The sequence below is a fragment of the Marmota monax genome, unplaced genomic scaffold, assembly GCF_021218885.2.
Source record: "Marmota monax isolate L192 unplaced genomic scaffold, Marmota_monax_Labrador192_F-V1.1 WCK01_AAM20220418_F8-fsc00012, whole genome shotgun sequence".
NCBI classification, from domain to species: Eukaryota; Metazoa; Chordata; class Mammalia; order Rodentia; family Sciuridae; genus Marmota; species Marmota monax.
Window position 1 is genome coordinate 5,103,073 of NW_026695227.1, and position 19,391 is coordinate 5,122,463.

Genomic DNA, 19,391 nt, shown 5'->3' on the forward strand with positions numbered 1-19,391 from the left:
CCCAGTCAATGCTCCGTTTTGCTGTTGGCATTAGCTGAAGTTTGAGTTTGATGCAATTCTTTAAGACTTTTCAGTGCCCCTAACCAGACTTAACTTCCTGTTGCTCCAAGCCTCAAATGTATCCTCTAGTCAGGCCAGTTTTGTGTACCTCCTGTATGTTTCTACACCACATTTGTGCATCCTACTACTATATTCTCTTTAGTTAAGGAAACTGGATGAAATCTTGCAATAAGCCCCTTTTGTGACTTTATGAAATGGGAACTGGCTCCACAGTTTTTTCTAAGACCGTCCAGGGAAATTCTTTTAGAGAGGGAGAGGGAGCCCTGATTCATGAGCATCTGCTGTGTCAGCCACTTTTTTGTACCTGACATTACTTCTGACTGCACAGCAACTGTGTGGCACAGATCCTATTTTTATTTTATGAATGAAAAGCATTAGAGTGCAGAGAGTTTAACTACCTTGCCAGGAATAATACCTGTGGCTACAGAATGAAGCCCTGAGTCAACCATTTGACTCTAAGGACCAAAATCTTTACACTGTACCACATTCAAGTTCTATGTGTGTTTCCAGGGCCAGTGGTCGCACTGTTAGTGGGCAGATCAGGTTAGAGGCTCTTTTTGAGAGTTGGTCACAAATAGAATTGATTTTGATCTTTGTGAATTGTCACTGTGATTTTTTGACAACATATTCTCACAGACCACAATTATCTGACTTTGATATTTTTGTTCCAAGTGTCTACTGATTCCCAGTAGAGTCCTTTCGCAGGAACCTTGGGCCAGATCCTGCTTGGGTCTATGTTCCCAGGCCAAACCATCCTACATGATTGGCTCCTAAGTCATAGATGAACCACAGAGCATGGAAAATGCTAGTAAAAGGTACATATCTCAGGGGCCAACTCAAACAGTGGATGATGACTTACAAAACCATCTTAAAATGTAATGAATATATGTATCCTCAAAATGTTACACAGGGTATCTGGCTGAGGAATTTGGGCAGAGTAGATTCAATTTATAGTGCTAGGGAAGCTTTATTTTTCTTTGGAAATAAATATTAATATTTGGCATTAAGCCACCTAGGTGGTAAAAAAAAACAGGGGGAAAGAAAGAAAGCATTATGTGTCCACTCCTTTGCCTTCACAAAATGTACTTGAAAGAGAAAAAGAGTTCCTCAAAGGCTTTATCTCTAGAATAGAAAATCACCACTTTGTTAAAGAGTAATATGGATAAAGATCACAGGGAAATTGCTACACACACACACAATAAAAGAAAAGAAAAGAAAAAGTCTGCAAACAAAAGCCATGGATTCCAGCCTGTTGAGAAAAATTCCAAACAAAGGTCCATGATTTGTTATCAAAGTGGATGATACTTTTCTGATTTTGCCTTGTTTTTCTCCTTCTTTCATCTTTTTCCTTATTGTGTAATTTTTAACATTCCCCTTAGTCCTTTGTATTAAAACCACAAAATATATAGGAAATATTTTGTATCAAACACTGACTCATAATTTGTTAATTTTCATTAATTATGTATTTGTTACATAATAATTTATTATGTATTTATTTTCCTATTATTGGACATTCCTGAAAGTGGACAACTATTAATTTAATGCTGAGAGTAAAAGAAAAAAGCAACATGGCAGATGTTACATTTTATTCTACTTCATTGCCAATTTGTGGAACTAAGAGGACATAAGGGGATATAAGAGGACATTTCTTAAATACTGTATTTAAGAAATACATATTTATTATACAAGTCTACTTGCACAGAGTGAGCAAAATTTATATTGGAAGAAAAAGAACAGTACTTATTTCTTTCCTTTGATACCTGAGTAAAAGGAAGGACACAGCTACTATCATCTACCAGGTGGGCTAGTGAACTTATTATTGTTGTGTGTGTGTGTGTGTGTGTGTGTAAATTACAAATAATTACCATACTATACATAGTCAATATTTGAAGTTTTATACAAATTACTTCACAATATTTTTTCTTCATTTATAACTTGAGATTTTTTTCTTTGGTAAAAATTAATGATCAAAAAATAGGTCACATATTTTGAATTGTTTCAAACATTTGTGAGGACAAGCATATGTACAGAAGAACTCCTACAAATACAATTTAATGTCATATCCTAATATTATTCAAATATATATAATGTACAAACATACATAGTAGAACATTTCCACATTTTTAAATTTCAAAAGCACCTTTGTTTTTGCTGTAAGTAACATATCTTGTGTGGTAGTATGTCTCATATATAGTTAATTAATTTCTTATTGACATGTATGTGGGGAGGATTAAGATAAGTGAACTAAATTGATATTGGGATTTTCCTGTAAGTAGGGAAAACAGAAGGGAGTTGGGGAATGGGGTGTAAAATGGTCAATCATAGCCAAAAATAAGGACAGGATTTGAATGTGCATTAACATGGCATACATTCCTTGTAGTACCTTATATCAACACTAAGATAAATATATGTCAAATGAAAAACTGAATGATGGTAAAACTGTATTAAAATATGGTGCATTTAGTAAAATAACATTTTATGAACCACTTACATAGACTTTCTGTATTCAAATCCTCCAGAAAATATCAACCTTTCTTATTAAATAAACTCATTTAAAATTTTTCTTATAAAATGTATTATAAATTATAGCCAGAATAAAAACAATATGAATTATTAGATAACTGTGAATGTATATAGATATTTCATTACAGGTAGAGGCAGTTTGAGGGGACTTTAAACACAGAGATATTAGAAGTCCAGGACAGGATTTTTGTATTTAGAGAAGTGTTTGTTTTATGTGTGTGTGTGTGTGTTTTTTTTTTATGATGGGAATAAGAGGAAAGTACTCAATAGACTAGGACCTCTAATATGAAATTTACCAGCAGTGTAAATAACTATTCCCAGAACAACTTTAGTTCTAGAATTTAATGTCATATCATAAGAGCTTCTCCTTTACTTTTGTAGGCATGTTATTATTTCCCCATATGTTGAACTTTCATATAGTCAGTTTCTTTTAGGAAGAATAATGCTATACTGTGTTATACATATATCAGAGGGAGATGGATACATTTAAGTGATATTTTGGAATAGACATATAATAGATATTCTCACATATTTCAGTGCTCAGTTTAAAGAAGGTCAATATTATTATTTATAAAATAGATGAATACATTACCTGTTTCAAAAACTCTCATATCAAGTGTAACATTATTATTGTAATCTAAATTAGTGCAAAAAATTTATCAACATATACATAAGTATTTAAAATTTGACTTTATTTCTTTGCTGAGTGTATATATATATATATATATATATATATATATATATCTGAAAAAGCTGAATTTAGATTAATTTCTCATTATGCTCTTACTACCAATTTCTTGTATTTTATTTGCAGAGTACAAGTCTGAAGACTTAAATGGGCTCATATTAAATTTTATTATATTCCTTATTGAATAGATTTTTTAAAATGATAACTTATGGGGAGAAAATAAATATTTTTCCATAAAGGTATTTAAATCTAGATGTAGAGAAAAATATTACGTGTAGAAACATTAGGGAGGTTGACAATCTAAACACAGCTTCTTTTAAAAGAAACATCCCTATTCCAGACTCTGAGAGAAGGTACTTCTTCCCATGCTGCCATCTTCTGTATTAGGAACAAATAGAGTAGAGTGAATTCTTGATCTTGGAGAAGCCAAATCATAGACTTCCATGCATCCCATTAGCTAGAATAAAAGGTGATTAAAGCCAAGCATATATGTTTTGGGGGTTTGTATTAATAAATGCCTCAAGAATCAACTCAGTTTATCAGAATTGCTACACCTAATGAAACCCAAAGCTAAGTTCACACCTGGCTGGCTGTGTACAACCACATTCAAAGTAAAGTCTTACAGTAGCACAAAGTGAGAAAAAAAGAACAAAAACAAAGGCGGCCCCTGATATTAGAAGAAACTCTTCAGAAGTATGGCCATGGCTACTATGATGGACACTAGTAAAAAGAATATCAAATTTTTGCTTCTAAAGTATCTAGAGCTAACTAAAAGTTAGAAATGCCCTCAGCCCTAGCCTTGGTGAGGGCTTTTCAATGTTATCTCATGATTCTGAATTTCCATGAGTTCTAGCTCTATCCTTAGTAAATTTTCTTTTGCTTAAGCTTGCTTGAATGTGTCTTTACACCCATTCAAACAAATTAAACTTGTTTAATTTTTTTTTTTAAAGACATGAGTGTGGGAAAGATGAAAGAAGACATTTTGGGTCCCCTTCTTCCCTTTATTTTTTTATTTTAATTTTTAAAAATATTTTTTAGTTTTTGGCGGACACAACATCTTTGTTTGTATGTGGTGTTGAGGATCAAACCTGGGCCGCACGCATGCCAGGCGAGCACGCTACCGCTTGAGCCACATCCCCAGCTCCAAACTTGTTTAAATTAAGACAAAGAATAACTCAAACTCAAACAATGCAGGAAATAAATGTTATAGGATCTTTCTGAATATATATATATACACACACACATATATATACACACACATATACATATATATATTTGAATATATATATTTTCTGAATATATATATGTGTGTATATATATATTATTTTTTTTGTAACAGGAATTGAACCAGTTGACCACTGAGTGATGTCCTAGCCCTATGTTATATTTTATTTAGAAACAAATTCTCACTGAGTTGCTTAGCTTTTGCTGAGGCTGGCTTTGAACTCGTGAGCCTCCTCAGGAGCTGCTGGGATTACAAGTGTGTGCCACCATGCCCAGCTGAATATATTTTTTAAAACAACTGAATTTGATGATTTGAAAATTGTGTATAGTTTTTTTATGTAAAAATCTGGCTTTAGGACTTATTTTGTATACTTATTTATTAGGTCAGTGATCAATGAAATTTTTTGTTTTAAAAGCCAGATTAAATATTTTTAGCATGGTGGGCAATACAGTATCACAACTATTCAGCTCTGTTGCAGTGTTAAAAGCAGCCACACCCATTACTCAGATGATTAGGTATGGCTGTTTTTCTCTAAAACTTTCCATAGAGACACAGAAATTTGAGTATGATATGATTTTCATACATCACAAACTATTATTTCTTTTGTTTATTTATTTTTATGGTCATTAGAAATCTATAAACCATTTGGTCTAAACAAAAACAGGTAACAGGTCTGACTGAATCCATGCACCTTAGTTTATTGGGCTTAAAAGCCACGAGTCTGAGATTCAAGGTTCTTTTGCTCAGCTCTTGCTTCACAAGGGTCACACTGAGCAGGTGGCATTCCTTCAGGGCCTCTGTTTCCTTCTCTATAGTGAGATAAATGGACCAAGTGATCTTAGAGATCTATATACAGCAAGACTATAAACTTGACATTTAAATTAAAGATTCTAATTTTAAGCTTAAATTCGTTTGATGCTTTAAAACTTATTTCCCCATATTCTGTATCAATTTCTAAGAAAATTTCTATCTTTTTATCATTATGAAATAAATGAAAATTAATGTAAATATAGATAAAAATATGCACATCCAATTTTTTAAGTACAATATTTGTTTATATTCATTTTGTAAATCAGTTCTTTGCTTTTATCTCAAGGTATAGGTAGTAATATCTTGACAGTATTTTCTGAAGCTTCTCGTTATTTGTAGTCTGTTCACAAGTATGGTGACCCATTGAGGTTTCTGTTGGGTCCAGAGGTTATAGCTTTATAATTACTGTGTTCATTCAGGTGACCATAGTGGACACCAGAAAACAAAGTAGTAAAGATTTAAAGACTTCGATCAGTCTGTGGTTTTTCTTTTTGTTTTGGTGAGAGGCAGGAGGAGTTTTCATTATTGTAAGAATGAGTTAAGTTCCAAAGACAGAATGATACTTGAGATTTTTGAAACTCTCATGTGGTTTTTACTCCTTGTTCTTCCCAGTTTTATTATAGTTCAGCCTATATGTGACATATAGATAACTGGCAAGGACTAAGAGTACTGAGAATTTAACTGCAAAGACTACTTAACTTGATTTCAAAGCAAGACCCCTAAAATCACAAGTCCAGTTTACACCATTATTTGAGTTTTCAATTTCATATACTTAACTATATTCTAATTTTTTTCCTAGTGACAAAATATAATGTTTATTTATTTTCACTAAAAACTATAAACATTTACTAGCATTACTTTATGTGTTATTTTAAAAGCAAACTGGTTAAAACTGAAGTTATACTAAAAACATAATCTCACTTTTGAGATTCAAGAAATTTGTGAGAATTGGTTTTGTAGGCTACCATATTTGGCACTTCTCTTTGGTAAGGATTGGATTGATCTGGGCAAAATTGTAACACAATTTAAAACCCAGTCTTCTGCTAATTTCACAGTGTTTTTTATTTGTGTGTGTGTGTGTGTGTGTGTGAACCTAGGTCTCCCCACTGAGAAGGTCATTTGTCCTTGTGGGACTCAAGCCCCAGAACTTTCCTAGCCTTTTCTTTTTCTGATTGCACTTCTCCAACCCTTCTCTGTTCTAATCAACTTAGCATCCCATGGACTCTATGTCCTAACATTTTTATTTTCACAGGTACTCTTCCAGAACCAATGGGCTATCTTGAAATGGAATGAGCAAATATCTGTGGTAGACAACTTTTAAGTCCAAGCCCATTCTGCTTATATGAAGGAATAACTTTGCTGGATTTACCATATAGTGTTTTTTTACATTGATCCAAAAATCAACTCAATTCACTTATAAAAAGAATTATAAGGATATCCTTTATAAAACACACCAGGGAGTACTCAATATGATGTGAAAATGAAAAGAATGTGAACTTCTTAGTATTAAATCCCTCTTGTACCTACGTAGTAGAAGCACTGCCCTAGAGAATGCACAGGATAATAGATTATGGTGTTTGCTTTGAAGGTATTGGGTATGTGGCAGGAAATCCAGACTTGCAAATAAATAAATTTAATAAGATATTTTAAATGCTATAATCAAGGTAGTAGGTGTACAAAAATTACACAAAAGAATATGTGATTAACTGTACTGATTTGGACAGATTAGATAACACAGGAGACTATTGAGTTAGATTTTGAAAAATGAGGTTTCCAGAAAGAGAAGGCAATGAGAGTTTTGTACCAATACATGGTGACATGAAACACTAGCCTTGAATTGTGAATAAGAAATTGGTCTTGCAAAAAGTTAAAGTTAATAAAAAAATCCATTTTGGAAATGGCAGTAGCCACTTCTGATATTCAGGGGATAGTGGCAGAGAAGCAGTGGCATTGGTAGTGGGTAGCAATGTCCTTATTAGATTTGATTAAATGGTATGATCAGTGCCACTGATTTGTCTACCTAGCTTTATTTTGTCCTGCCATTTTCAGAGATTCATTCCAGTTTTCCAGATCATTCTCTTAGTTATCTAATTTCCTTTAAAGAGAATTTTTCCCTTCCCTTTCTGCTTAAATTAGCAAGAGTTGTTCTTTACCTGTATTTAGATGCCCTGGCTCATGTAGTGGTAAAAACTGAGATTCTGATTTTTGTGATTCTTTGTTGTTATCATAGGTGGAGCAGTCACTTGGAGTGTGGAGCACCATGTGTTGGGTAAATTGTGCACAAGACAATGAGAATACTAATGACCATTACTGCTTTATGATAAGAGTGTTTCAGCATCCTTTTATGAATTTGAGTATAAGATCAGGAGGATAATAAATGACAGATAAAGGTCATATTGAGAGTATGTAGGGAAGTATCATGAGCCTAAAAATACAATTATATTATAGTGAAAAAAGAAAGGATGTAGAACTTAAGATGAATGTCCACTTTCTTCCCACCTGTCACAGTGCTTGGTACATTGGAGAAAACTGAGGAAAAGTACATGAACATTTTGTGAAGAAGCACAAGATGCAGAATAAGGAACGAGATTTCAGAAGACACAGAGGAAAGAGTTGAGAAGGGACCCACAGGAAACCTAGTTGGCTAAACGTATAGAATTACATCAGAAGGTGACAGATAAAAGAAAGAGACTTTATTTGGTCAGTATCCACGTCTATGAAAGACAAGCAACATGGAAGGATTAATCAGATAGTGTTTTCTCATAGAATTCTGGCAGAAAAATCCTTCTGTATTGGGACAAGGAATCTGTGAATAGTGACGAGAGGCATTTAGAATCTCCTCGTAGTCAGCAGTGTTGCAACTGCTTGTACACCTCAAGAGAAAATTGGTAAATATTTGTTTTGTTTTTTATGATTACCTTAGACCAGGTTCAGGGTTTCTCAACTTTAGCATTATTGATACATGGGCCTGATAAATTTTTATTGGGGGAAACACTCTCTTGCATTATAGGTTACCTAACAGCATATCTGACCTTGACATGCTACAAGATATCTGCACCCTCCTCCAAGATGTGCCAACCCCAAATTTCTCCAGACATCAACAGCCCAAAACAGCAGGCTAAGATCTTCCATGATTTTGGGAGAAAGAATGAAGTAAAATTCCATCTGAAATATTTATGACAGCTTTCATTTAAACTTCTTGGTTTAGGGGTAGTACTTGCACTTTGAAATAGAAAAGTGATATGAGAAAATCTAACTTTAAAAAACAAATTCTACAAATTCTTTATTGCCTAAAGAATAAAATTCAGGATTAGAACATTGGTGAATTTTTCCCAGTAATTACTTCTTTTCAACTCCACTTTTATATTTATCTCTCACTCAATCTTCCATTCATGGCATTTCCCCAAATATTCCTTATAATTTCTTACTTTACTTTTGCTCATACTATTGGCTACCTATTTCTGTACCCTCATCTTTCAAAGTAAGCTAATTCTCAAGACACATCTCAAATGATATTTCTATCAATGAAGACTTTTCTAATCTCATCGGCAGGCCTTAATCTTTTCCTCTTCCACAATAAAGGAGTAAACACATTGTAGTTTTATAATTTTTATTCTATTCTTCCTTAATATTGTTGATGTAGTATGTTTCTCTGGGGTACATCTTCTTTCAAAGTGCATATTTAGTTCTTTAGTTTCTTGTATTATATCACTGACTTTTCTTTCCCAATTGTTGGATTACGTACTTCAGGAAATCAGTAATATTTAGGTTGGATCTATTCACCCAAAGAGGTAAGAAGTGAATTCCAGTTCATCCACATTATCACCAATAGTTGGTATGACTTGTCTTTTGAATATTAGCAATTTCAAAAGGTAGTATCCCATTATGTTTTTATGATATTGATCTCATAATGTTTTTAAGTTATTGAATTGTTATACTAAATATTTCCCCATGCATTTAATGGCAACCTTCATATCTTGTTAATTGAAATTTCTGTTCAAATTTCACTTCACCCAATTATTTTTTAATTGGGTTATTTCTTTTTTAATATTGATTTTTGAGAGCTTTTTAGGCATCTGGTTACAATAATACATATGACTTTCTCAGATATATGACTTAAAACATTTCTCAGTCTTATTTCTAAGGATCTTAGGTCAGTTGAAGTTTTCCTACATGTAAATAACGTTTTATTTTATTCATTTTAAAATTCCCATTTTGTTTTGTATTTCATTTAGGATAGTATTTATTGGCATTTATTTGTATAAATTTTATACATATGGAAGATGTCCTCTTTATGGGTTTTATTTTCCTGCTTTTAAAAACATCTATATACTTTTTAAAATTGATTTGTAGACATTGTACATTTTAATATTTTGGTTATTAGGTATTCTCGTATTCCTGTAGATAGTCTCATATTGATTCTGGGACACAATGAAGTAGCTTTTGAGACATTTTATCCTTCCAGGTCTCTTCCTAGTTTTGTTAGATGGGACCAGAACTGTGCTTAGTCTCTAGCCAATTATTTCCCATTACAGAGGCATGGTACTCTAGAGAGGCATGATACTCTGTGTACTTTACCCTATATCTCCTTAACTATGAGGTTCTCCAAATTGATTGATGGAAGCAGACACAGTTTCTGGCTCCAAATAAGGTGGTTCTTGTATAGTTTTTTCACATGTATGCGCTGATAAGTTCTCAGCTGAACACTCGAGGGGGCTTCTAGAGTTCTCCTCTGTGAACTTCTTCCCTCTTCGACACTTCACCCTCTCCCTGAACTCTCAACACCATCTGATCCAGGCATATGTTTTGCTGTACTCTCAATGTGTTCCCCTCTCTTTGCAGCAACCTGGACAGCGGCTGTCAAGGCAGCAAACTTGGGTAATCACATGGCTCACTTTACTTGCTTTTTGTCTCTTAGAGATCACTACACTTGGATGCCTGAAGGCCAGTCACTTGAAAACTATTGTTTCATGAATTTAATGATTCTGTTTTTTGTTCATGGCCAGAAAAAAGGGGTTTCCTTCCCTGTTTCTTCTTTGAGATTATGGCATGAATTTTGTACCCTTTTAAACGTTTTGTAGCTGTTAGTAACTTTACTGAAATTTAACATTTAGACTATTAAATAATAATTTTGTGGGAAATACAGTTCTGTGACTTGTCTTTTATGTAATATGTGCATACTGATTTTTATGTAATGACACATTTGTTTTTACTTCCAGATTTTATGATCCTTATGTTAATTGTAGGTACTCATATTACTTAAAACACACAATAATCTTTACCTGAGACATATGCATTAGTGCAAAGGGGGAGGAACTACATATGTGCTTTTAAGACACAGAAAGGAAAGAGGCAAGGAAGAAAGGCGGAAGAAAGGAAGGAGGCTAGGAGGATGGCTCATCTAGTGAGATTGAAGAAAAATAAGGAGTCCATTCTTCCCCATTCTGGAAATATGAGCCTTGAGCAGATACATGGAAATAAATAGTGGTTGATGTTGGTGCTGAATCATTTGAGGGCAATTTATAGAGAAATAATTCTAATCTTTTAAGGACTTTTCATTTCTTCATGTAGAATCCTTTGTATAAATTCCATTTTTTTTTGCTTAGCCATATTTTATTTTCATTTGCTTGTAACTAGAGACCCTTATTTAATAGAGTTTATGATTAATTTAGCATTATGAGAAGATAAATTTGAATATATGACAAAAACTGAAGGTAATACATAACGGGGACCAGATCACACAGGGTGTTTTGTTGTGTTTTGTTATGTTGCTAGGTATTTATTTTGCATGTTACAGAATTTTAAGAAATAAAATGAAATTATTTCAAAGTTTAGTTTTCAATCAATCATTCTGACAGCTGTGTCAAAGGTGAATTTGAAGAGGATAATCACTTAGATTTTATTTAAGCTAAAAGATATTGAAGATCTGAACTAGCTTATAAGTTTTATGTGGTTGCCAAAACAAATTACCACAAACTTAGTGATTTATAACAACACAAATTTATCATCATGTGTTGTAGACCGCAAATCAAGTCAAGATGGCGCCTGGCAGTTTGCCAGGAGGAGTGGTTTGTGAGGCAATGCCACTGAGCCATTAAGATGGTGGAGATTCCTTATTAGCTGATTGCTGTAACTGGATGATGCTAATTGAGTCAAGCTGTGTGTAATCAGTTAGGTATATATACCTCTGCTGTTTTGCAATAAGGCGGCTCCTGCTACCTTGGGTGTCCCCTACCTTGAGTTCCTGCTTAGTTCCCGCTGAGTTTCCCCCACAATAAAGCAGTTCCTGCTTCAACCTTCAAGTTGCTTGTCACCTCCCAGTTATTTTGCCCAGCTGGACTGCGGCAATCATGTGGTTCATAGGTCAGAAGTCTAATTTGAGTCTCACTCAGTTAGAATCGAGGTATTGTCACAAATCATGTCAGGAGACAGTAGAGTGAATATTTAAGTATTTGAAAGCAAAAACACCATCTTAAAAAATGTATACAGTGAAATTATCATTATAAAGTGAAGAGAAACAAAAACTTTCCCAGAAAAACAAAAACTGAGGGAATTTGTCATCAATAAACCTTCCTTGCAGGAAATTTTAAAAGAAGTTCTTCAGAGAAAAACAAAAATTATATAGATCAGAAACTCAAATATATAAAGAAATGAAGATTATTAAAGAAGGAATTTAAAAGAGTAAAATAATTTTCTTATTTAAAATGATTTTATATATATCTATGTTCAGAATAATAATAGCAATAATGTATTAGATGATTATAATTTAAGGATAAGAGAAATGAATTACAGGAATGTTATAAGGGATGGAAAAATAAATGGGATGTGCTCTACTATAAGGTAACCTGTATTGCACATGAATTAACTTAGCATTATTTGAAAGTGGTCTTTGGTTAGTTATAAATGTATATTCAAACAGTAGGGACACCACTAAGAATATTTTAAAAAGTATAGTTGATATCCTAGAAGAGATAAGTCATGTAAAATGCAATTAAAATTAGAAAAGGCAGAAAAGGGAGGACTATAAAAATTCAACACAAAGCAAGTATGGTGAGTAAAAAAAGCTACAAATATAGTGGATATTAATCCAACTATATCAGTAAGTATTTTATGTGTAAAATATCTGAATATACCAATTATAATACAGAATGTATAAAAAAGATAAGACCCAACTATGTGTTGTCTAAAAGATTCACTTTAACATAGATTAAAAATAAAGATATGGGAAAAGACATGCCATGTTAACACAATTCAAAAGGAAGCTGGAATAACAATATTAATTTTAGAAAAAAACAGACTTCAAAACAAAAAAAATATCAGGAATTAAGAAGAACATTGCATAATGATAAAAAGGGGTCAGTTTTCCAAGAACACTTAACAATTATTAATGAATATAAACCTATTATTAATGAATACAAACCTATGCTAAGAGACTATCAAAATACATAAGGCAAAAAAAAGGGGAAAATGCAATGACAAATAGAAGAATTCACCGATACAGCTGGAGGTTTCAACAGCCCTGTACCTATAATTGACAGATCCAACAGGAAAAAATTAGGAAGGACATAATCGAACTGAATAACATGATCAATCAACTGAATCCATTGATATTTATAGAATGATGCATCCAACAACAGCAGAATACAGACATTTCTTGAGAGCACATGGAAGATTAACTAAGATATACCACATATTGGTCCATAATCAATCTTAAAAGACTACAATTCTTATAAAGTTTGGTCTTAAAACAAAATGAATTTAAAGTACAATTCAATAACAAAAGGATATTTGGAAAAATCTTATCTGGAAGTTAAACAACAAACTTCCAAATAACAAATGTGTTGGAAGAAAAAACTTCAAAAACACTTCTAAATTATCTTGACATAAAATGAAAACAAAACATAAAAACTTGAAGAATGTCCTAATTTCATTCTTCTTTAAAGCTGAGTAATATTCTATTGAGTATATATACCACATTTTTTAATCCATTCATCCATTGAAGAGCATCTAGGTTGGTTCCACAGTTTAACTATTGTGAATTGTGCTGCTATAAACATTGGTGTGACTGTGTCCCTGTAGCATGCTGTCCTTAAGTCCTTTGGGTGTAGACCAAGGAGAGGGATAGCTGGGTTGAATGGTGATTCCATTCCTAATTTTCCAAGAAATCTCCATACTGCTTTCCATATTGGCTGCACCAATTTGCAGTCCCACCAGCAGTGTATGAGTGTACCTTTCCCCCAACATCCTCACCAATATTTATTGTTGCCTGAAATCATGGCATTTGTGGGTAAATGGATGGAGTTGGAGAATATCATGCTAACCGAAATAAACCAATCTCAAAACACCAAAGGCTTTATCTTTTCTCTGATATATAGATGATAATTCACAATAAGTGGGGGGAGGTACTAGGGAAGAATGGAGTAAGCTTAGACTAGGTAGAAGGGAGTAAAAGGAGCGGAGGAGAGGGGATACGAGGATAGGAAGGATAGAATGAAACAGACATCATTATCTTATGTATATATACGACTGCATGATCAATGTGATTCTACAACATGTACAATCAGAAAAATGAGAAATTACACCCCATCTATGTATGATACATCAAAATACATAAATGCATCCTGCTCTCACGCAAAACTAATTAAAACAAAATAAAAATTAAAATAAATCCTATAGAATGCAGCAGAAGCTGTGATTAGAGGGAAATTAATAGCACCAATTACATGTGTTAGAAAAGAAGAAAAGAATAAAATTAATGATGTAAGCTTCCACTTTATTTTTTTTTATTTTTTATTTTTTTTAAATATTTATTTCTCAGTTTTTGGTGGACACAACATCTTTATTTCATTTTTTTTAATGTGGTGCTGAGGATCGAACCCAGCACCCCGCGCATGCCAGGCGAGCGCGTTACTGCTTGAGCCACATCCCCAGCCCCGTAAGCTTCCACTTTAGAAAATAAAGAAGAGCAATATGAAATAGTACATTAAGCTATAATATTAATGAAGTCATTAAAACAATGGACAAGATCAATAAAGCCCAAAAGATGTTTTTTTGAAAAGATAAATAAAATTAATAAGTCTCTAGGCATGAAAACCAAGAAAAATAAAGACACAAATTACTAAATTTTAAAATGAAAGAGAGGTCATCATTACTAATCTTGTGAATGTTAGAAGGATAATAGAGAAATAATTTAAATGACTGTATGGTCCAAATATTTGATACTTAAGTAACATGACAAATTCTTGAAAGACACAATCTATAAAACCTCCCATAAAGGATAGATAATCTGAATATGTTCATATCTATTCAATAAGTTCAGTACATAATAATCTTCCAAAGTGATAATCACTAGGCTCAAATTTCACTGATAAGTTCTAACAAACACTGAAGAAATAAATGATATAAATTTTCTATGGTATCTTTCATACAATAGGAACATAGTGAACACTAAGTAATTTTACAAAGCCAAATTAGTCTTTTTACCAAAACCACATAAATAATACAAAAAGAAAACTACAAATTAATATTTCTCAAGAACACTAAAGTCCTCAACAATATTTAGTGACTCTAATTTAACAATTTAAGAAGAGGAAAATAAACCATGATAATTAAATTTATTCCAAGTATGCAAGGGTGGTTCAACATTTGAAAATCAATTATGTAATCAATCACATTAACAGATTCAAGAACAAAACTAATCTGATCATATCAATAGATACAGAAAATGCAATTGTCAAGATTCAACATTCTTTCATAATAAAATCTATTAACAAACCAGGCATAGAGGGGAATTTCTTCATTAATTAAAAATAATCCATAGTAATTTATAGCTATCATCATTATCTTAATGGTTATAAACTAGATGCTTATCATCAAATTTAGAATAAGTCAAGGATGTCTTTTCTCACCACTGTTGTTAAATACTGCACAGGAATTCCTAGCTAATTCAATAAAAATTACATAAATTGGGAAGAAAGAAACAAAACTATCCACTTGTAGATTACATGATTGATTGTTTATGTAGAAATATATAAACAAATCAAAAACAAAAACAAAATAATGACAAAGCCTTGAAACTATAACAAAGTTACAGACTTTGTTATTAGTTACAGGGCTGATACACAAAAGTCCATGGCTTTTCTTTTATAAGCTATGAACAACTATTATTTGAAATTAAAAATATAAAACCATTTCTTTAACAACAAAAGTTAGAAATCACTATAACAAAAATCAAAGAATAGCTGAATACAAAGAGAGATATAAACTGGAGTTAATATTTGTAGATAGGAAAACTACACTGTTAAGACATCTGTTCTTCCCAACATGAGCTACAGATTCATGCAACTCATCAGAATCCATCCATTTATTTTTTCTTTGGATATTGACAAACTGATTCTAAAATTTATACGCAGAGCCAATAGGTCCTGAAAAACCAATGCAATACTGAAGCTCAAAATAGAAGAATTTACATTATTTGAATTCAAGACTTACTATAAAGCCACTGTTATGAGACAGTGTGGTATTGGTTAAAGAATAAACCAATAGATCAATGAAACAGAAGAGACAACACTAAAATAGACACACAAATATATGGTCAAGTGGTCTTTGACTAAGGAATAGGATCAATTCAATGGTGATAAGGTTGTCTTTAACAAATGGTGCTCAATGAATTGGATATCCACATTAAAAAAAAAGGGAAAAAAAAGCTAGATATTGTCTTTACACTTTTCACCAAAAGTGATTTGAAATAGACCATAGATCTTACTGTAAAAAGCAAAGGTACAAAAACTGTTGACTGTGGGTTTGGGGATTTAATGAAGATTTTTACATATAGTAGCAAAGGAACAATCCATGACATAAAAAAATTAAAAAGTTGAACTTGTTTAAAATTTTAAGAGAAGTTGGAAAAAAACACATAATAGAAGATGTTCTTGATATATAGAAATAGACCAAGAGCACAAGATGAATAGTATCTCTTGTAAAAATGGTGGTCAAGAGGGAAATCTGTGCAAGGAGTAAGTTGATAAATATTACTCAGGTAATCTCAATTTTTTCTTTTGAATTAAGAATCCAGGTATTCTATTTAATTAAAAATATTTGTTGATTTAGTGCTAGATCTGTTTATTTTGATAGATAATTGGATGCTAATTATAACCTTTAACTTTTTTGATAAAATATATACAGTTCAGATAAGAAAAAATTAAAAAGAAAAATATGGACATGAGTTCAATGAAAGAAAAATATTTTTGCAGAAATTTATTTCAGATGTTTTTCAAAATCTTGTACCAAGCAGTTCAATGCATCTGAATTTACTTTTAATTTCAAATAATACATAGGCTGTTCTCAATTGTTCTCTCCTTCCCAAGATTATTTTCCACTTCCAGATTTAATTTCAGCAGTCTTCATGTTTTGATGTCAAAATACCTAACAGATAATACCTATCTGGGTTTAATCTGCATCATTGCAATATCTTGGGAATATAAACTGAAAATGGCCTGAAAATCTACATACATCAGTGGTAGTGAAGAACTGCCTCAAGAAGCTACGATATATGTTAGAGGAACCATACAGGTGTTTTTAATTATGAAATTACACAAACTGGCTATATGTTATTTTTATCAAATGGATTCAGATAAAGAACAGATAATAAATGCTGGAATTCTAGAATCATAAAATAGGCAAAACTATTGTCATTTATTTGCAATACTAGAAGCAGCAGAGGCACAGAGGTTCTAATGATTTAACATGTTAAATTATCAAAAATAGCTACAATTTAGATTCGGGCTATGTTTTTGTATTGACAATTGAATAAACAGCACCCTGATATTTTGGAACATTCCTTTATTCAAAATAAATATGGAACAATGAAAAAATTTAATATGGAAAATGATTTTATTTTCCTATTGTCAATATCTATCTATCTCACTATGTGCATTTATCATCTAACAATGTGTATGCATGCATTTATTTATCTATAATCTATCAATATGCATGTATCTATTTATTGTCTATATTTACCAACCAGTCAATCATCTATTCTTTTATTCAAGAGTTATCTGAAATGCACTTGATGATGGAAATTTTGTTTTCCCTCAACCATGTATACCTCTTCAAACCTTTCCTGGATCTAGGGATCTGATTAAGTGTTTGGTTTTCAAAGGTCTTCTCTGTAAATAAAGTCAAATAAATCTAAGTAAATGAAAGGAGTTCTTAATCAACAGATCTGGAATTCGTAGGTGCTAATTGTCAATAGTGATTGTCTAACACATGAATAAAACATAAAAGGTTTGGTGGATGCTATCAAAAAGCTTTGGATAAATCAAAAGTTTTCCAGACTGCAATCTGAAATTTTTCACATTTTAGAAATTTCTTATTGCTTTAATATATCTTAAATGAAGGGAGAATGATACTATCATACCAGAAGTCTATATTGTAATTGTCTATTCCTATTTTCCCTTTGTTGTTACAGGTTTTTATTTTCTTCACTCAAACTTCCTTATAATTTAAATTGTAATTGTATAGGTATAACCAAATTTTATTTTAGATGCATAAAAGAACCCTTGATTTCTTTCATAATGTGGCCTGTTTGCATTTCCCTACGTTAAAGTAGTGACCTTGTAAGTAGTAAATAAATGAGAAGTTAAAAGTTTGTTGGGCTGATGGAAATGCTTGTTTTAAAGGATTAAGAGAAAAGTAATTGAAGACATTTCCAAAGTACTTTATCCTCAGATTCTTTGACATTGATTATTGACCAATATATTTCCATTAATAAACAATAAGGGGAACATACTTATATTTTAAAAGTAAGATTTCTCAATATTTGAAGTTGTTCCATATTTTATTGCTTATTTGATTTTGCAGAAAAATATATTCCACTTCTCTCAAGTATGTCATTTGACAAATGTTTACTATAATATAGATTTACATTGATTTTGGTTGTATTTTATGACAATTTTGGAGATTTCTTAGTGATATAATAGTATAACACAGAAGGTTTTTAGAAATTACTGGATCAGAATAGTGGAGAGTAATAAATTCATGAGATTAATTTGATTCAAATTATATTTCAAAATGTTTAAATGGAAAGAGTCAAATAAAAAACTTAGCAATATACCACTTTCTCTTAAACCTCATCCTTTGATCTCTGGGATATTTAACTTGGTTGACTACATTTTTAGCTTAAGTTTGTCATGCATATCAACATACTTTGATATGCCAAAATTATAGACAAAATATATTAAAATAGAAGAACATATAAATTAACTGGCATATTAAAAACAATGGATTGCTGTATAGTAGTTAAAGAAAAAGATCTGCAAGAACTAAGAAGTAATTCTTTAAAAAGTAAGTTGTAAAAAAAATAGGAACAATTTGCTACCATATGCAAAATTTTAAACACATAAAATGAGATTACATATTGTTTATGAATAATTCATGCACAAAGAAAAAGCCTAGAAATTTACGCAAAATAAGGAGGTAGAAAGAGATTATAAAGGTAAGAGAGAGTCCAATCACAAATAAGCCCCCAAAAGTATTCAGACACTATTCAAGGGCACTGAGAGTGGAAGGATTTTCAGTATTTGAGGAGACGTTCAAGGGCATGCTTGAGAAGTGATGCATGTATTTTAGAAAGATCATCCTAGCTTCTGTGTAAAGAAGAAATTGGATGGGGAAAAGATTGGAAGAACAGAAATCAGTTAGTAGGTTAAGCATTAATCCAGATGAATAAAAATTGTAGCCTGAACTAGAGTAGTTTGTGAGGGTACAGATAGACAGATAGATAGAGATACAAATGGATAAAGATATAGATCGATCTACTGAGTTTAATATTATGCAAGGTGTACATATATCAAACATAGTACCCCAAAATATGTACTATATTTACGTTTTTATGTTGAAAAAAAACTAATGATAAGGTATATGTTATAGTTTACATCTGGAATGTGTCCAAATGCTCCTTGTTGAAATCTTGGTCCCCAATACAGCAAAATTCAGAGGTGAGAATCTTGGGAAGTAATTAAATCATAAGGACTCTCATCTCATGCATGGATTATTTTATTGATGGATTAATGATTTGATGATATT